At 37.5% G+C, this 21,793-nt stretch overlaps 1 long non-coding RNA gene across 1 annotated transcript; it reads right to left on the reverse strand.

The window, feature by feature from the left end:
• Positions 1–11,841: 11,841 nt before the first annotated feature.
• On the reverse strand, positions 11,842–21,792 carry LOC120484138 (uncharacterized). Its single transcript, XR_016147510.1, has 4 exons — positions 20,374–21,792; positions 20,062–20,187; positions 12,874–12,917; positions 11,842–12,660 (listed from the first exon to the last, which is right to left on the reverse strand). It is a non-coding gene; the product is annotated as an uncharacterized LOC120484138 (long non-coding RNA).
• Between the last annotated feature and the right edge of the window lies 1 nt (position 21,793).

A 21,793-nucleotide genomic window follows, 5' to 3' on the forward strand; every position in this document is an offset into this window, starting at 1 on the left:
GGAATTTGTAAATATGCAAGGTACATTTGTTTTATCCAAAAACAACTCGCTAATAAAGTAGGCCTATAATCTAGGCTATCCGTGGGGGAGAAAGCACCGTCCGAATTGGTAACCGAACGCGTCGCGTCTAGTTAGATGCTTGAATCTTCCGCAGCCCGCTCAAGTTCAAATTTTTCTACCGAGGAAGACGTTCGCGGCAAACGAGTCACCCAATTCGCGACGCCCGGCGCGAATGATGCGTCTTCGCTTCTTTGCATTGACTATGAATGTAATCTGCTATCGCAAATAATTAAATTCACGTTCTGTGTGAACACACCATTAATGCATAAGCCAACATCATGGTCATATATTTTGAAAAAAACACAATATACTCTTCAAATACTCGCGTGCAAAACACTTATTTCATTCATTAACATGTAGACTACACTGTAAAAAAAGATACACCAAATCTACTCAATAAAAATGAGGCAACAGATTACAAGCAATATTATTAATTAAATTTCACAAGGTTTGGTATTGAGTAAATATTAATTAAACAAGACTCTTAAAAGTTATCCATTTAAAATGAGTAGATTCGAATAGAAAACAGAACAGAATTAATTATAATCTAAACAAAAATGTTGAGTTAATTTGAGTTAATCAATGCAATTAATTAAATCTAAATATTCCTTTCCTAGAAATAATGGCCCAGAAAGTACAGAACTTAACAAATACTCAAATGAGAATTTTATTAACAATTCACTTTTGTGCTTTCAACGCATTGTAGCACATCATTGTACAATGCATTCACAGTCTCATTTCAAGACAAAAGTAGGATCTTGCATTTCAAACCAGACATTTAAAAAGGACATAATACTGACTTCAAACTATTTAGTAAAAACAAAAATAAATGCCATACACGTGTCCATAAACCTGTTTCCATGCTTTTTCACCTCACATAGCCACTAAATTGGGTCAATAAAGATCTTAAAATAAAAATACTCCATAAATACTCCATAAATCCTTAAAGGTCCCGTTCTCCATGTTTTTTTTTTAAGCTTTGATTGTGTTCATGTGTTGCGTGTAAAAAACACTGTATTTTTCACACAATTTACTTATCTGTATACTGCTGTTTTCACTGTCCAAAAAACGGCCCGATTGACTTACTTGTTCTATGAAGTTTATCATTTTACAGGTATTATTTATGCTCTAACAGCAACATTACACACTAACTAAAGTTTAAAAAATGGAATCGAGAAGAATGGGACCTTTAAAGTCCAATTTGTACAGAGTAAAATACATTTGTACTTTGAACTTACAACAATTGAAATGTCATGACATTCGTGGGAAAAATCAGTACTAACTTACAAACATCAATGTGCAATTCTCAAGTAAGACATTGTGTAGCACAAAAGTCTGCACTGCAATACAGTCTCATTTCAAGCCTGAAGTTTGCTCTAGAGGGATTGGACTTTGTTGATCCAGTTCCAAGAAACGTTTTTGGAATACCTCAAAGGTGTACAAAGGTGATAATCGAGATTCAGCGCGTAGGTCAAGCCAAGGAGGACAGAGCAAGGCCGCTGCAATATTTCCAAGTCCTGTGATGACGATTCCAATGTTCTTTGGGTAGTTGCTTGTAGAAGCTTCAGGTTTTGGGGTCAGAGTAATGGCCATTATGAACTGTTCCTTCAAGTTCTCAGTGTCCTGCAACATAAAATTGTAGTGTCTTAGTATAAAACTGTCAGAAGTATATTGCAAGCATATAGCAGAACTAGACAATACATTCATTATGGTTTTCATAGCTTATAAATCTATTTTATTACATTTTATTTTCTCACAGGCCTTGGTCTCAAATTGTTTTCTTCTCTATTTTGATGTTTTTTTCTTTATTTTTTTATGTTTGTTGTAGTCTACAAATGTTCTTCCATTGTAATGAGGGATTTATGGTGTTCCACTACTATTATATCCCTCTCTATAGGCTACAGTATCCATAGACATAATATATACATAGACGCCCTATTGGCCGCTTTGGAACGTTGCTGCGGAATAAACACACACAAAAAATATATTTAATATTTAGCTCTTTGTGCTAAATTTCAGTTTTATTGATCAGTAATAGGCTAGCCATTATAACAGAAGTAGCTTCAGTCAAACATACTGTTAAAATAGCCTAAATATAAAGTTATGAAACTTTACTTTGCCTTCAGCCAAAACTATTTACCAGGGAACCATTAATAGATTAATGAGACCAAAGATAAACACAAATTATACGAATTATATCTCATGTTTAACCTCTTGACTAGAGACATCCGAGCCAGCGGCAACCGTCAGAAGCACTGGCCGTGGTACGGCTGTTCCAGGCGGGGGAGACGAGCGCTGGGCGGGGGCGCAGCAACTCCGAAAACTTCAGATCAAATTTTTAAATAGGCTCTATCTTTATAAACAAACCACATATTTGAGCTTTAAACAACTACATTGTCGACTGAAAAACTATTAAAACTACATTGCGTGACACAATAAGGAGTTTTCTTTTTAAATCAATCAAAGTTCCCAAAAGCGTTGCCATATGGAGTTTAACCGTAGAGACGGAACGGACTATTTTCTTTAGCGGAAGCAATACAATCGTTTTTAAATCAATAAACTCCTTTTTAAATCAGTAAATCGTGTCAAATTATTTATTTATTTGGTAAGTAGCCATGTAATAAGCAGGAAAATATAGAGCAAGGTGGTTGTTAGCGAATACGACCCCTTCTTCATCTCCGCTTCGCATCGCGGTCATAAATCAGCCTGTCAGGTTTTCTATTTGCCATAACAACGCCTCGCTCGACATTATCCCTTACATATAACCACTACATGCGTTCTTTTTACTAGTCCAGTGAAAACAAAATAAGTTTTCTTACCTTAGTCAACCAGCTGCAAGATGAGCAAGTGGAAGACGACGAACATTCACCGTCTGTAGGCAGCTTAACGTATCTCTTCCGCCGTCTGGTGCACTTTGACAGGAAGTGCTTTTGCCTGATTACATTAATTTGAATTCACTCAATATTCTCTCCATTTGGAATTAAATTAATAAAAAAGCTTAAGTTTCATTTAACTACAATGGGTGGATTTTATTCCAAACATTTTTATTTGAATAAAATTAATAAAAATGCTTAAGTTTTAATTTACAATAATGGGTGGTTTTTATTCCAAACATTTTTATTTGAAATGTAATTAAATATTTGCCTCAAAATCAAAAACACAATTATATTGAATACATTTTAACCAAAAACATTAATTCAAATCTACATCACCACAGAATCATTTCTTACAGTGTACAAACGTTTACATTCGTAAGTAACACGTTTCTAATTGTTGATGCAAAATTTGTAGCAATTCTGAAATTCAGTTAAAAGTAAATTTCTTGACCAAAAATGCAATAAATGATCATGTGTAGGCTAGGTACAAAAAATAAGCTTACCTCTTCTCAACGTCTTCACATGTGCTGTGAAATAAAATGGCTTAATTTTTGTCTGGATAGGCATCACGGGAAATTGCATATCACGTGGCTCATACTTAAAATGATATGCTAGATTTACTTAATTAAGTGCACCTAGTAACTTATATTTTTGTGTTACACACACTATATATGTTAAGTAAACGTTGAAAAGTTATGAATACTTAATTTTTTATGTTTGATCCAATTACTTTTATAAGTAATGGTTGTTCGGCCAACGAATCGTTTTAAGAACCTAACTGTGCATGTCATGAAGGCTTAAGTCCATAGATGCGTTTTTTCCACAACGCGCTTGTCGCACTTAAACACTGGCGAACAAGAATTCACAACATTCTTTTGCGAGCATGTTTTTTATTATTCAGAACCATCATGGCGAACCACGCGCATCTCTAATCTGAAGTAAATAATCTATATATCGGCTCTGATATATCGGCCCAAATTTCCTATTGAATCGATAACGATAACCTAAAAATAATAAATAATTTAGGGACTATTATTGAAGAAACTTTCAAAAAAGTTTTAACAAGTCTAAAACAGATATCATAGATGCTAAAAAATAAAAATAAAATTGTAATAGTCGATCTCTAATGAAAGAGAATAGGTGATAAGTTACTTTGCTAGACAAGGTCTGAATAGATAATTGGTTAACTTTATAGTGATACTGGTTTACAGTTTATAGTGATGAATTAATGTCTACATTAATTTTAGGTGTTTCCAATTGTTAAAACAGAGAAAGAGAAACTTTTAAAAGGGAATTGATTTTGGGAAAAATATTTAATTATGGATTATTATTAGTTAAAGAAGTTGTGTGATTAAGTGTGATTACTGAAATGTTCCGTTCATGTATTGTCTAATGTCTGTATTTGATATCTGAGAGGTGACTGCGGGTCTAGTCTATTCTAGGAATACAGTAACAGTGCTTGCTTATTTAGCCCGGCTTCCAGAAATGAAATATGGATTTTGTTTTGATGAGAGAGGTCTTCAACGCATTAAAACAAATTATGTAGACCACAGAGTTAAAACCTAGACCAAGGACAATATGACCCAAACATATTACATTTAAATTAAAAATTATTCTAATAAGTTTAGACATTTTGGAAATAGAGTATTTGCTAACAGAGAAATTCTGAAAAGCTTTCTAAATTCACAACGAAGTTACAGATTAAATGATCTGGATCAATGGATCCGTTATGAGCTATTCCGCATTGCCAAAACTTAGAGGCAGAATAACTTAAGTTATGCCTATCAGTTAATTCTGGAAAATAGGATTGTAGGAAGATATAGTTAAAGATTAATTGGCATATCAGCAGCTAAGGCTGTTCTTGTGGCTAGAGCTAGTTAATTTAAAATAATGACATTGTTTGAAACAAAATAATAAAATTATTGATATTAGTGTTAAAGGATAAAAATGAATGATTATAGAACGTTTTTTGGTCATATATTTTTTTTTACAAAGATACTTAAATAGATCTGTCTAGGAAAATAAATCGCCTGCTTGAATTAAAAGCTAACAAAATACGATTTAAAAAAAAGAACTATCAGCCTGTTAAAGGCCTAATAGATCAATGGGATTCGAAAGATAGCTAAAGATGATGAAACTGACTCAAGGTTTAAAATTGTAAGGCAGTGTACTATGGTATGATTGGTTTTTACTACAGATAGAATTAGATTGCTGGAAGATAGAATGTTGGGAAGGAGATGAATAAATGAGAAGATGGTATGTGTATGTGATAACATTGGAAATTGGTTCTATTACAGCTTAGGATGTTGATTGAAGGAGTATCTTGCAGGTAATTATAAAGTAAAAGATGAAAATGGTTAAATATAACAAGTACTTATATTGGGATCATGCAGGTATGGAAAATTGATTAGAAGAATTAAAATTTAATATGGCCGTGTTTGTTTACGGCCAGAGAGGGGAACTGTGGTGGAAAATTTTAAACTGAATATTAAGCTAACCATGTTTTGACATTTGACCTCATATAACCAGCTGAGTATCTGAGACAATGTACTAAGGCATTCTGTACTTCAGATGAATGTATGTGTGTCAAACACCTGACTGTGTATAAATAACAAATATGGGAAATGGAACTAGGCAGATGACTAAGTTAGAAACATTAAAACAAAGTCTCCTCTACCCAGTAACAAAACAGTCTACCTATGAAGAACCAATGAAATTAATGTCATTATGGCATACCTCCATATTGTATAAAAACTGTTTTATCAGTGTTTTCGGGGGGATTCTCAATGGAATTTGTCTGAGATCCACCGGCCTTGTTTTTACTTGGGAAGTTCTCTGAGTATTGCTCGAGAACTCTCCTGGCCGTAATTAAAAGCATTGAAAGGACATTTGTTGGAGTCTGTCTGTTATTTAAGCTGCGCAGCAAGAACAAGTAAGTTAGAATTATTAGTACCTGTCAGGACGTCGACTGTAGACGCGGCAGGGTTATAGGATTAGTACCCAGCAGGACGTCGACTGTAGACGCGCTGGGTTAGTACCTAGCAGGTCGTCGACTGTAGACGCGCTAGGGTATAGGGTAGGTTTATAGCTCAGCAGGACGTCGACTGTAGACGCGCTGAGCTAAAAGTATAAGACTTGGCCAACTAGAGTGAGTATTATTTTAGAGTAGTCAGGTTCAGGGAAAAAATCCATTACAGTTTCCACTGAAAGAACTGCAAGTGTTCACATGGGCGTCTCGCAGCCATCAATGCGCGCTTCACACACACTGGATATGCGTCAAAAATATTGTGTTTATTTGTGCTTTGTTCCTTTTTTTGGATAAAGGCGTCTTCTACATAATATGCAGCCTAATAAAATGTTACAATAATGATGATTATTATTATTATTTGCGGACACGGAGTTAATGTGCTTATTTTCAATTGGCAATTTCATTTTGAAGGGTGATGGAAACGCACCTACTTTAACTGCTCTGTACTTACCACTGCGTTTTATTTCTATAAATTAATTTCGTTTCAAATGGGGTCCAACCAGTTATTAAAAAGGTGTTAAAAATTAACTCTGTATCTTGAGGTTGCGGCGCGCACATGGTTAACCGAGTATTAACCGATAAGGGCCTCGGTTAACGGTAAATGAAAAACTTGAAAACGTGCAGCCCTATTTAGTACTCTAGAACCAAGTTTGTTTGGGTGATGGCCATCCCGTTGAAACAGTTGCCTCTGACTCCAGAAAAGATTGAAGTTGTCTATGAAATTTACTCCTTTTATATTGCAGGTTTTTTTGCAGCCATGTGTTGAGCCCAAGCAACCGAGAAAACCTGTTTGTTCCTCTTGCTGGGAGTGGTCCACTGATGAATGTCTGAACTTTCAGTCTTTTAAGTGTTTCAAAAAGTTCATTGAAATCCTTCTTAAGGAGTTCCGACTGCTCTTTATGAATATAATTTTTCCCCACATGAATGATGAGTCGATTTGCAGTTTTATGTTTCACCAGAATGTTCTGAAGTTCCCTGTTTACATCAGAAGTTGTTGCTTGTGGGAGGCAGCATGTAGTTGTATCCCTGATACTAATGTTTCTGATTATGGAGTCGCCCACTATCAGAGTCCTGGGCCCCGCTGTGCTCTGAGCTGAGTGCCGCTGTCTGCTCGACCTTGAGCGCCGGTTAGCATCAGTGTTAGCTACAGGCTGACTCAGTCTTTGATCGATCACATTCATCAAATTCAGGGATTCCTCATTCATTAATACTTCAAATCTGTTCTCAAGATGTATAGGCGGTGGTAGGAGACCAGTGTTTGCAATCCTTGTCAGAGCCGTATCTGGGGTAGATGATGCTATTGCAGCAATATGTGATGCTTGTGAAAATCTGATGTCTCGAGTGCCTTTGGGTCTCGATTTGTTTGTGCCATCGATTTGTGAGTCGATCGGCTTGTTTCTCTACACTCAGTACTGCCTGTCGAGTAGCACTAGATTTCTGGGACTCACCGGCTGTATGCTGAGGGCGTCCATGATGAAGCTCTGTTGTGTGTTCCGTCTGGTGTGGTGTTCCTGCAAGTAACTTTGTTTCAATAATTGCAATCCTTTGTAAAAGTCTCTGACAGTTAGTGCAGCAAGTAGATTCCAGAAGAGGCATTTTCTCTGATCCTTTGGAATGTAGGCAGTTGTGTTTTTCCTTCCCCGGAATGTAAGCTTTCAGTGGGAGGCTGGTCGGAGAAAAGAATTCTGCTTTTTTGTAGTAGTCAAACGTTTGAGCACTGTACTGGTTTGCTGAAGTTAAAATTAGATGATAAAAAGGAGATAAAATAAAATAATATAAAAACGATAGAGCGATTTAAAATTATAAAAGCGATAGAGCAAAGCGCGGAGCGGTAAGCAAGAGCGTCCGAACAGTAGCAGAGCAGGAAGTAGGGCCTCCTCCTACTTATTATACCCACGGGGTGGGGCGGAGTGACGCTATGCAAATTCCGCAGCCCCAAGGCATTTTCATGCCATTGGGTCGTTATTAAATACTCGAAGAGGATTGGCTTTCTATGTGAAACCCCCATTCTCTGTCACTTCTCACATAACGTCTCCGTTCCCTACTCAGGGAACGAGGGTTACATCAGTAATCGAGACGTTTTCCTATGTGTTTGTATTGTTCTTAGAGCATGAAAAACAAAATTTGATTTGATTTTTTTTAAACAAATTTCTCAAAGAGATTTTCAGATGTACACTTGAGTTATATATATATATATATATATATATAAACACCTTTATTTAACCAGAAGAAAACTTGAGATTAAAAATCTCTTTTCCAAGAGTGTCCTGGTAAAGACAGCAGCTCAAATAACAATGTTGCTGACATACAAAACATATCACATAGCATAAACTGTAGAAATATATTGAAACTATGACAAATTCTAATATCCACAATCACTATTGTTTTTTTTCTGTAAAGAAGAACTTAATTACTTTCATTATCACTATAGCAACATTTTTTCCTCTACATTTTGCAAACGAGTAATGATCAAATTGAACAGATAAAATAGTGGTCTAAATTTAGCAAAAGGATATTTTGACTCGTGCGGTTCTCTGGGTGTTTCAATTCTAGAAGAAACCAGAAACCAGTATAGACTGGATCCTGTTCAATAAGTGGGAAAGAGGGACAGCGAACTGCCAGTTCTGCCAAATCTGCCAGAGAACCCACTGCCCTTAATGCCATATAAACTACAGCAGAAACATGAAGAGGAAGATAAGGCCTGCACAAGTCATTGCACAGTTCCAACAAAAATTAAACTGATCAAAGTGTGCGGGCATCTGCAACTGAGGAAGCAAAGGTTAGGCCATACGGCCACAAAATCTCTGTATTTTTGGGTGAAATGGTGATGTACGATACAGTATATATCTCTGTTGTTTATCTATTTGGATAAAGAAAATCTGGATTTATTCACCTGTAAACCTGCCAAAAGGTGGTTAAAATCACATTACATTCAAATATTGTAAGTCAAAAAGTAATGCGAGATGTCACAATCACCTTTATTAAAGCAGTTATGATTAAAATAACACATGAAACAGCCCCCCGTTTGCAAGTGTTTAATAAAGCATGGACATAAGCACACGTCAAGCGTGTCTTCAGCTTATGCGTGTGTGACTTGCGAAGACCATCAAGATAAGACAATGTTTTATTCATACATCATTTACAAGCAAGCTGTAATTTGGTCAAATTATGCAAGAGGTTTGAACATATTATTAAATCTTGCATATGGCGCTTAATTTTCTTTCAGAAAAGAGTTACTCTTTATGTGATGCATGTTCTCCGGCAGTGGACTAATTCAACTGTGAACTGGAACTGAGGAACCACAGAGACAGTTTTTAAATAAATGTGTTTTTTATTTCCCTCTGGTGATCGTGTCTGTGGTTTACAGTATATAAATATTTGTATAATAAGTGTTTTTTATTCCCCTGCAGAAGGTGTCCAGCAGAGGTTAACCGAGGTCAGAATGGAGAGGTCTAGAAAGTATCGTTCAACCAGTCTGACTGTAAACAGGCCTGAGGTTACGTGTTTACCAGTGAGCACTTTTAACTTGTTTTGAAGCCAACAAAAGCAGCTGCTTCACTGGAATCGAATTAAAGTGTTCATGTGAGGATACGAGAAGGAAATAGACTGTAATAATAGTTCAATTAATCAATAATAGTGACTCGTTTAAAATTTAAACAGTGAAACATTCCCTTTGGGCCTGGCTCAATGCCTCTGCTCATCTGGTCATCACATTTAGCTACTGATTATTGGATTAAAATGAAATAAGTGCAGACCCAAACTAAAGACAGTTTTGGAGAGCAATGTAAGTCATCTGGAGTCACTCCTGAGTTCTGTACTCCTGACTTCTTTACTTTAAATACGGTTGTCAATCCCAAAACTTTGCATGCAGAAAATCTAATATCACAATATTGGTCATTTTATCTAATGATGGTGATATATCGATCGCAATGCTTTAAATAAGGTTTGCAGGGAATGCAGCCTCTGAATTGGGACGGTGTGTGTAAGTGCAAGGGACCTTTGCATACTGTATATGTGGTTTTAGGATAGCATGACATGACAGAAAGAAAAAAATAAAGTGGTATTCGTTCCTTTTTTGTTGTCATTGAATGGGGATATACTGTATAGTGTTTAGGAGCCACGAGGAATGCCCACACACTTCTGTATTCCACAATCTAATCTGGTTGCATTGTTAGTCATGCTTTAAGTGGTAACCTGAGTCAAATTGACTGTGTGATACTTTCAAAACATGTTGGTTGATTATGACCTTTGACCCATAAGCCCATGAATTTCCTTTTATGATAACATAAACCATAATGATAATATTGCAATGGACAGACATTAACTTGCTGCAAGAAAAATCCTTATTTAAGACTTCATGCAATAAGAGATGTAAGTAATGCAAGGTTCAACAATGGTGTTGCCAACTTCACATGCTTATGAAAACCCAGCGTTTAGTTGATCCTGATAAGCGCTCATTGTCACGGTTGTAAACAGAACAGCTTTTTTGTTTTTTTGTTTTTTTAATGAGGGGGTTTGACATCCCAACGGCTTTGTTTGCAGGCGGACCTTTAAAGAACATGACACACACGTCTCCCGTGATCCTGAAGAATTCAACCAATCAGACGAGGACTTCGAATCTCCCAAAGTGTTTCCCGTTATGTGTGCCATATGAAAGTTAATCTTGTTGAGAATCAGAGCGTAATGAAAGTGAAACAAACAACGTGGTGTGTGTGTGTGTGTGTGTGGCATTGGCTTACAGCAGCCACAAAACATCACTTATGAGTCAGTTTTAAAAATGTTCAAAGGCAATAATGGGGATATTAGGATTTATACAATTTAATGTTTATTAATATGCATATAGATGCATTTAAAAGAATATGGTCCTAAATTGAGGTTATTATTAATCAATGGATATAGATAAGGCTAATGATTTAATAATGGCTGTAGTGTCTTGTAGTTAGATTAGCATATTTTTGGTACCATTATTATTTTATTAATATTTATATGGTAATTAAATTGTATGTGTGTATTCTCATTATTCTGTCTGGATATATAAAAAAAAAATATTTCTCAGTTGGTGATTTTTATTTTATCCTCATTATTGAAATCTACATTTTCATATTTAAAAAAAAATATATATTATAACAAGTTTCATTATAAGCCAAACATCAATTTTTGTATCAAACATCAATAATAGCTTAGTAACATAAATGATTTATTAAAAAAAAAAAAACAACAACAACAACTTTTAGAGCAGAAATACTGCACTTCTGAAGGGAATTTCATTACCAGTTTTGGCAGATAAGAGCTTTTATCGAGGTTGTACAGTCATAAACCTGCATGTCTTCCCAAGTTACTCGAGTTACACTCAGTTTACAAGGACAGTTCATTCCTTTACTTACACCTCAAAGTGTGTGTGTCCGTTTCAGCGGTTGTCAGTGAAGTTATGTAACCTGTGATTATACTCTTCCCTGTTTCCTTTTTTTATTTTACTTTATCAGTGATCACGTAATATCTGTAAACTATTCTAGATGAATTATTGTGTGGTCAAAACCGCAGGCTTTCTAATAAAAATCAGTATGTTTTGTTGTTGTTGCTGTTGAAGTGAAAAGGATTAGATGGACACCGATTGAGATGAACACAGATTACAGATCAGTCCTCACACCGTTGATATCCGCTATAAGAGAGATTATGAACATTCATAATAACATAACTTTATATGAGGATCTGTTTATTCCGGCTCAGATTTCTGTAGTTCTGATCAACATTATAAAGTGTTTCTACCTTTCTACTCAAACTCACTTTCATTTTCATTGTAAATCCTCTGTTGTGTTGAATGTCAGAATGTGTTTAGTTGCACATCAATAAAGAGACACGTCTGATCATTGTTTCACAGATTTTATTTCAATAACAAGTGTTTCTGGGTGCAGATTTAATGGAAACAGTGTGGACACAGAAGATTTCAACAGTTTAGTAGTCATCAGCATCGTAAATCTTTTTTACATTTTTAATTTGTAAACAATTTATCTACATTTATAACACTGTACTTGGTTTTATATTAAATTTGGATCAAATTACAAGAAACTAGCCCAGTTAACGTTGAGAGTGTATTTCTTTCCATTGAATGGCTTTATCAATCTCTCTCACTCTATTTTTTTTATTTATTTCTGAAAGTTGTGAAAACACTAAAACATATAGAGAGGTTGACCCAACTATGACGACTTCTGCTTCGGAGAAACTTGGAGGTGTAACTGAGGGTCTGTGGTGTGTGTAACAACCCTGCACTCACACTGAATGTGTGTCTAGCACACATTGTGTTTATCATGCAATTTATAGCGTTTGTACATGCATGTCACATGTGTAGGTTTAGTAGTGGTGTGTGGGGTGCGTGTGTATTACATGTAATAAAGTGCGTATCATATGCACACGAAAAACACATCTATATAGAAAACATTTTTTCATAATTTTTTTTTTTTAACATTGATTTTTGTAACAATTTGAAATGAATGGAAGTAACATATGGCATGTGATGCAAAATATGAATTTAAATAACACTTTAGATTTAGAACAAAAATGTATAGCAGCAAAATGAGGCGATGAACGTGCAGTAAATGTGGAAAGAAGGAGAAGCAGAGGAAGACACCCTGTTTATCATCCTTCGACATCATGAGTAGAGATGGAGTCAGGAGATCCAGAGTCCAGAGACTTAAGCGGCTGTTTTAGGACACATTAATAAAGTCACAACTCAAAAAATGTCTCAACTGAAGCATCGAATGAAATGATACTAAATACTCAAATCACATTCATCATCTTACATATTATTGAATCATTTTTAAATATTACTATTAACATTAGGGCTGACATTTTACAATAAGTTTCTTTACACACACACTGGCCCTTATGTATATGTGAGTGTGTGTGTATTACCTGATACTTCTGAGATCCATCAGGAGGACACTTTACAGCAGAGACTGAGAATAAAACACACACATCTGGTTATCTTCATTTCAATACAGCAGATTCATTCATTCAACAAATCAAGAACATCCACAGAAAACATTACAACAAGGAAATAACTGTGAAATATACACTCAGAACAAGTCTTTCCAGGAGATATGGCACTGTTGTTGTGTGTGCTACTGTTTTTTACTATGCAGTTGTTAAAGTCGTTCACATGCATTGATAATAAAAGATCAATATTGGTTTTAAATGGGTTTAATTATTCAGATACAATGAAATGAATGATGTTGAATAAGTGTTGTGGAAGGACACCAGGAATGAAAGGGTAAATCACAACATTAAGCAATTTACAGTAACACTTTATTTCGATAGTCACTTTAGACATTCTAATATTTGTTAAGGCCTGTTCACACCGGGACGAATTTCACGCGCGTTATTCGCCGACGTTTAACACCTCGTGACTAAACAAAGGGCACCAATGTGAGTGTGCACACACCGACGTGTAAAACGCAACGCATAAAAGCATCATTTTTAAAGAAAAAAACGCCTCAGGTTAGTTTTTTTAGTTTGACTCGCCGCGTCAAAAACTATCCGACCAATGAGATTGGAGCTTTTGCTCACGTGTTTGGAGCTCCTGAAGTTACAGTAAAACACAACTTGGGGGCGCTCAAACACAAAACGGTCTTGCCGAGCACACATATGCAACGGTGAAGAAGATATACGCGACGCCGTCTACACAGCCAGGAAGAAATAAGATGAGAAAGATGGAAGGCAAGATGAATGTAGAGCTGCTGGTCTCGTTGGTGCTAGAACATAAAGAACTATAATATGACAAACGAGACAGCGACTACAAACATCTTGATATAAGAGAACTGTTATGGAGTGGTATTGCAGAGCAAATTGGCACCATCTAATGTCAGGGAATGAATTTGCATGTTCACTCGGCTCATCGTCAGCGAAAATCGCTTGGGTGTGAACACTAAAAGCGCGTTGAAAAACGCTGGCGAATAACGGGCACTGATATTCGTCCCGGTGTGTACGGGTCTTAAGTAGCTTTGTAACTATGCCAACTAACTCTCATTAGACTATTATGGAAGGCCAAAAGGGACAAAATGTATGAAACTGTTGTGCTAATGTGTAATTACGGGATATTAGCACAGCACCCCTAGCTGGTTTTAGCAACTTTAAGGCCCGTACACACCGGGACGAACATCAGCGCGCGTTATTCGTCAGCGTTTTTCAACGCGTTTTTTGTGTTCACACCCAAGCGTTTTTCGCTGACGATGAGCTGAGTGAACATGCAAATTCATTCCCTGACATTAGATGGCGCTTAATGTAAAACAGAAATAATAATAGAATACTATACTAGGGTGATCATATTCATGTCTCAATGTAATGTTTTATTATGACAGATAGAAAAAAACGAATGAAATAATGATAGAAATAATGTCTTCTGTATTAGAAAAATAAATATATAGATAATAAATAACTAAAAGAAATGCCTCCAAATGTAACAAAAAATAGCTCTCACAAACTTACAAAAACGAACTAACAAAATCTATTTATATCTTTAGTTTTCATCCTCTTTATCTTGTTTTTCTTCCTCGTCCACCTTTTTTGCCCATCTATATTTTGCTGTAGAACTGATCTTTCCCAGCAGTTTTTTTTTTTTAAACCAGGACATTTTCATCACTTAAAAACAGTCAGGACAGGACGTGGAAACAGGACATGTGTAACGCAAAGTTGAGATGTTGCCCAGAGATAAAAACATAGCAGTTGTCGGATGAACAGATGCACGAGAGACGAGAGTTGTCGTATTTCCCCACGTTTAATAAAACCACTCAAACGTTACACTCGTCCTCCTCATACACGGGGATCGAGCGAGAAAAAAAACACAAATAAACATCTGGTCACAATAGAAAAATAAAATAAAAGAAAGAATACAAAGAGTCGGCAGAGGTTATCTATTTCCTCTCCTCACTTGTCAAAAATCTAACTGACACTCGCACATATGCGCAGTTCTCATCTCAACTCAGATTTCTATAAAGCACAAAGTGACCGTTTTACACATGTCCCGGGAAAAAACAGGACTATTAGTCACCCTATACTATACTATTATTACAGAAATACTAATATAAATATTATCATAGCTCTTTATGCTCCGAGACAGCGCAACATTCATCTTGCCCATAGGTATCTTATCTCTTCTTCGCCGTATGTGTGCTCGGCAAGACCGTTTTGTGTTCGCGCGCCCCCAAGTTGTGTTTTACTGTAACTTCAGAAGTACCAGACATGTGAGCAAACCCGCCAATCTCGTTGGTCGGATAGGTTTTGACGCGGCGCGTCAAACCAAAAAAACGAACCTGAGGCGTTTTTAAAAAAAATGACGCTTTTACGCGTGGCGTTTTTCGCGTCGGTGTGAACACTCACATTGGCGCCCATTGTTTAGTCACGAGGCGTTAAACGTCGACGAATAACGCGCGCGAAATTCGTCCCGGTGTGAACAGTGTATTACTATTAATGTGAAAATACATGTTGAACAATTTCTATTTTCACAATCACAATGTAAATTGTGTAAGGATAATTAGACATTTCTCAAAAAATTAAACACTATGCATTTTTTTGTTAGAGAGACCCTTATGGCACCCTCAAGACTTTTGAATCATTGTTTTAAAGTGCTTTTTTGCAGTTGCAATATATATATATATATATATATATATTAGGGCTGTGCGATATGACGATATTTGAAAGGTTTGTTGTAAAGCTGCTAAGTTTAAAAGAGTCAGGATTCAGAAATATGTTTGCAACTTTGGTTGATTTTTTGGTTCCTGGATCACATTGCATTATTTATTGTGTTGTTTTACCTTTTGAAGCAAATGTTTATTTGGGGATTTATCCTATAGTCTCTGACTGTACTTAATTTATAACTAGTTAAACATACACTTGATTAAAATATGCTACTTAAAATAAATATTAATATTAAAATATGGGTCTTTTTTCCCTTTTATGTTTTGTTACCTTGTATGGCCTTGTATAGTTTTTAAATGGGGATATAAGTTTGCTTGTATTGTGGCTCAGTTGTTTGCAAAAATAGTCTTAAAAAGCAACATGAAAAAGAATTGTGATAAAATCGTTAATCATGATTTTTTTTTCCATATCGCCCACCCCTAATATATATATATATATATATATATATATATAACACACATTAACATGTTATGCTAGAGTTCTCAACTGACCTGAAAATTACAAGCACGAACCTGATATAACCCGACACATCAACATGAGTTATCTGCACAAACCCAGACCAATGCCACCCTCTTCAAATCTTTTTGGATCGGTGAGTGTCATAGAATAGAATGACTGCTACGCTTGCAGTAGCGGTTCTAGGCACGGGCGAACCGGGCAGTCGCCCGGGGCGGCATTTCTTCATGTCACATGGGGGGCGGCACGAGCAGTTAAAAAAATACTCTGTGCCGCGAAGTTTTTCTATTTTTTATCATTTCGATTCAATTATTGGCAATGGCGCCCTGCTTCCTGAGAAGGTGCCGTGCGCAGAAGCGATGTCAAGGGGATCTCCTCCTGATTAGTTCACGTATCGCGTCTTTTGCGCGCTTGAGGTCGTTATTTCAAATCCTCTGTGTTTCAAATAGGCGCACGGGAAGTGCGCTCATTATGCGCTCACGGGAAGCGCGCTCATAAACTTTTCAGTATGGGAGTGCACGTGCACCCAAACACACTTGGGTGTTTTTTTCTCTTCTCCGTAAATAAATCTTTTAGCAAAGCTACAGCAAGCGTTTTTCTGTGGTGGAAATACATAAGCTACTAAAACTCCTTTGTCGTTGTGGAGAGTGTAATGAGTGCATGGTTCTATAGCAACGACAGCCATGGGAAAATCGGTACGAATTTTACTATTAATAATAAAAGATAAGCTACTGTGCATTATAAATGTCAGTAATGTATCTTTATTGACTCATTCTTTTTATAGAGATGATTTAAATGCTGAAATATGAGGTTTATCTTTATATAAAACCTTTTTTTGTGTTAACCTTTTTTTAAGTTTAGTAGGTAAGATGAAAGACACTCCTTTAAAAGAAATCTTTAATGTTATTAACTTGGTGAATTGATTTCACTGTGTATTAGGCTTTTTGAACAAGATTTTGGTATGCTTATAATATGCTTATAATATGCTTATATAATATAATTTTTAATTTAAATTTTTTTTGGGGGGGGGGGGGGGGGGGGGGGGGGGGGGGCTCGAAGGGGGGTCTCGCCCTGGGTGTAATTCAAAGTAGAACCGCCACTGTACGCTTGACAGGGCACATAATGAGCAGCGAGAGGGAGAGATAGAGAGCACGCCCCGGCCGTGAGGCTGCATGCCTGTTGAGAGAATGCATATACTTGAACAAAGTTGTTTCTTCTATATGCAGCATGCTTATTCTGTCTTTTTTTCGAAGTCGGAAAAGGGTGGCTTACAATGTCTGTGTGTTGTAATATACACTCGCCTAAAGGATTATTAGGAGCACCATACTAATACTGTGTTTGTCCCCCTTTTGCCTTCAGAACTGCCTTAATTCTACGTGGCATTGATTCGACAAGGTGCTGAAAGCATTCTTTAGAAATGTTGGCCCATATTGATAGGATAGCATCTTGCAGTTGATGGAGATTTGTGGGATGCACATCCAGGGCACGAAGCTCCCGTTCCACCACATCCCAAAGATGCTCTATTGGGTTGAGATCTGGTGACTGTGGCGGCCATTTTAGTACAGTCAACTCATTATCATGTTCAAGAAACCAATTTGAAATGATTCAAGCTTTGTGACATGGTGTATTATCCTGCTGAAAGTATCCATCAGAGGATGAAGACATGGTGGTCATAAAGGGATGGACATGGTCAGAAACAATGCTCAGGTAGGCCATGGCATTTAAACGATGACCAATTGGCACTAAGGGGCCTAAAGTGTGCCAAGCAAACATCCCCACACCATTACACCACCACCACCAGCCTGCACAGTGGGAACAAGGCATGATAGATCCATGTTCTCATTCTGTTTACACAAAATTCTGACTCTACCATCTGAATGTCTCAACAGAAATCGAGACTCATCAGACCAGGCAACATTTTTCCAGTCTTTAAATGTCCAGTTTTGGTGAGCTCTTGCAAATTGTCGGCTCTTTTTCCTATTTGTAGTGGAGATGAGTGGTACCCGGTGGGGTCTTCTGCTGTTGTAGCCCATCCGCCTCAAGGTTGTGCGTGTTGTGTCTTCACAAATGCTTTGCTGCATACCTCGGTTGTAACGAGTGGTTATTTCAGTCAAAGTTGCTCTTCTATCAGCTTGAATCAGTCGGCCCATTCTCCTCTGACCTCTAGCATCAACAAGGCATTTTCTCCCACAGGACTGCCGCATACTGGATGTTTTTCCCTTTTCACAACATTCTTTGTAAACCCTAGAAATGGTTGTGTGTGAAAATCCCAGTAACTGAGCAGATTGTGAAATACTCAGAGCGGCCTGCCTGGCACCAACAACCATGCCACGCTCAAAATTGCTTAAATCACCTTTCTTTCCCATTCAGACATTCAGTTTGGAGTTCAGGAGATTGTCTTGTATGTACATGTTTGTAGTCGCTGTTATATATATAACTTCCAAAAACACTGCAAAACAATGATTCAAAAGGCTTTAGGGGCTCCATAACAAATAATGCATAGTGGTTCAATTATTTTAGAGAAATGTCTAACTATGCATCAAACATCGAATATTCGGAATCTCTATATGTCTGTCTGTCCGTTTGCATCTGTATTATTTCGAGAACCGTTCACCCAAACAACTTCACAAGGAAGTGCAGTGTCGTATTTGGTGTAAAAGGCCTATAGATAGACACGTTCAGAATTAATAAACTTTTAATAAACTACAGAACAGGGCGAGCGGGAAGCGGCGCACCTCACGCGAGCAGAGCTTATGCTTCGAGAACGGACACTACCAAACCTTTTGCCAGGGTCGATACTGTCCCCACCACTTTTGAAACATCTCACGACATGGATGTAACAATACAAAACATCTCTAGTTAACTAGCATTTGCTTCATTCGTTTGTTAAATAAGAGGCGACCTAGCGCTTGTGGAATGTGTTGTCTTCACTCACTTCAATCTGTTGCGGTGATTCTATTCATTCCGGTGAAATCACAAATCAAACTGCACACAAATGTGTCCCTGTTTCTCTGGCTTCTAATCCGCATTTGTATATTTTTTTCCCCCTCATCAAAACCGATAATGTTTATCAGTGGTTGTATATTGATAAAATATTTATCAGTGGTTGTATATCAAAAGTATGTTCATCAGTGGTTGTATCATATATAACAATATACAACCACTGATAAACATTATATCAATATACAACCACTGATAAACATTATATAAATATACAACCACTGATAAACATTATATCAATATACAACCACTGATAAACATTATATCAATATACAACGACTGATAAACATTATCGGTTTTGATGAGGGGAAAAAAAAAACTATACGAATGCGGATATGAACCCAGAACCTCCGGCAAAGATTCTGCCACTGGACCATTACAGTATGTTGACCATATGTACCACAGGCGGATCTATGTATTTATCCACGTAAAAATTCACCATACTAACAACATAGATTAGATCTCAATCTACGACCAATTAAACCCAAAGTGCTATCACATTTTTGGTTGGACATTATCACATCTTTGTATTCAACTTTATTTATTTACATCAGTAAGCTACAGGACAGCTACGTCTTTCCAAACATGACTTGCGCAAAAGAGAAAATAGAATGAATGAGTCACTGTATACCCAGCACTTTTGAAAATGCCCACCCAAATGCGTCTCTGTCCCCAGCACATTTCAAACCAAACTGACACCCATCTGCAAATAACAATCGCGGCCCTGGACAGTGCGTGACCTTGCACATTAAGAAAATATCGGATTTTCTCCAGTAATTGTAAAAAAAACTAGCGTTAGTGAAGCGAGAGCAACGCAGGGATTGTTCTGCCTCCACCTAAGCTCCGCCCACTAAAAATATCACCATGTTTACCTGAAAAGGGGTCTAATACTATTGGTGATCAGTAGATCCAGTGTTTTAATTGTGAGCAGCTGAAATCTGTTTTACTCACAGTTCAGTCTTATATCATCCAAGCTCCTCCATCTGACGAGGTTTACATTCCCACTGGTGTGTGTTTTCATCTCTCTTTCTCCTGTCTTCATGCGTTTACTCATTTAATCTCTTCTCTGGAGTGACACTGTAGAACAGCAAATCATAAATCACAAGTGACAGCAATTCAAGTATTCCATTAAAAGTTCAAATAATCAAATGATCAGCTCCATAATCCAAATGTGTAATGACAAAGTTCCTCAGTAGAGTATAATTGAATATATTTTTGCTCAAAAACACAATAATATTTTAAAATCATGTTGAAAAATATCACCTGTGATGAGAGGAAATGTAGAATTATCCAGTGCAGCGTTCATGTCTATAATCACACTGAATATAAAAGTCACACACACATCAGGATCCGCAGTGTGTAACACCTACTGTAGGAGAAGTTTCTTTCAGATGTGTGTGTGTTATAAGATTCTTTCCTTTGATGGGCAGGACTGGGCGTTACTAATGTGGGAAACCAGGACCTGTCATTGTTGTTTCATGATCACAGGCCATGCCCACAACTGGTGCGTCATCAGTTTCTGTTTTCAACAGATTGTAGAAGTGTTGGACAACAGCTGCAGCTGGATACAACCAATCGGTGAGAGTAGCCGTGCGCAGGCGGGGAGGAGCTGCAAACGGAGAAGTGAAATCGGTCACTTTCCGGTTCACGTAGTGATCGCTCACATGGTGTTTGCATGCTTTGATGTCACAGGTCGAGGGGAGGAACGCTCGGGTGACCAACCACCCCCCCTCTAACCGAGTCACCACCGTGAGGAGCCGACACCACAGGCACACAACAGAGGACCACAGAGACAGAGATAAGTTTCAAAGGAGTAACAATCTTTATTGAACCAAGGGTTTCTCACGGTTTAAAATACTCTCATGAATGCATGATAATGGAGCAGGGGGTTGCAGCTTACTTCTCAGGTAAGGATTCTTCACAGTACAGGGTACTCTCGTTGGTGCACAGTAATGAAGCAGTGGATTAAAAGCTTACTTTTCCCCCAGCGGTGCTGCAGACTTCCAGACTCATACAGCAAGTATGGCAGGTAAGGATTCTTCACAGTACAGGGTACTCTCGTTAGTGCACGGTAGTGAAGCCGTGGATTAAAAGCTTACTTCTCCCCCAGCGGTGCTGCAGACTTCCAGACTATGGCAGGTAAGGATTCTTCACAGTACAGGGTACTCTCGTTGGTGCACGGTAATGAAGCAGTGGATTAAAAGCTTACTTTTCCCCAGCGGTGCTGCAGACTTCCAGACTCATACAATAAGTATGGCAGGTAAGGATTCTTCACAGTACAGGGTACTCTCGTTGGTGCACGGCAATGAAGCAGTGGATTAAAAGCGTACTTTTCCCCCAGCGGTGCTGCAGACTTCCAGACTCATACAATAAGTATGGCAGGTAAGGATTCTTCACAGTACAGAGTACTCTCTCTCTCTTCAGTTCACAGTAGGGCGACAGTGGGTTAAACGATTACTTTATCAGCGTTGCTGTATGCTTCTGGGCTCAAGCAGCAAGTAGAACAGGTGTGGATCTTCACAGTACAAAGTACTCTCTCTTCAGTTCACAGTAGGGCAACAGTGGGTTAAACGATTACTTTATCAGCGTTGCTGTATACTTCTGGGCTCAAACAGTAAGTAGAACAGGTGAGGATAGTCACAGTACACAGTACTCTCTCTTCGGTTCACAATAGGGGCACTGC

Source organism: Pimephales promelas, chromosome 2 (assembly GCF_988280905.1).
Source record: "Pimephales promelas chromosome 2, fPimPro1.hap1.1, whole genome shotgun sequence".
NCBI classification, from domain to species: Eukaryota; Metazoa; Chordata; class Actinopteri; order Cypriniformes; family Leuciscidae; genus Pimephales; species Pimephales promelas.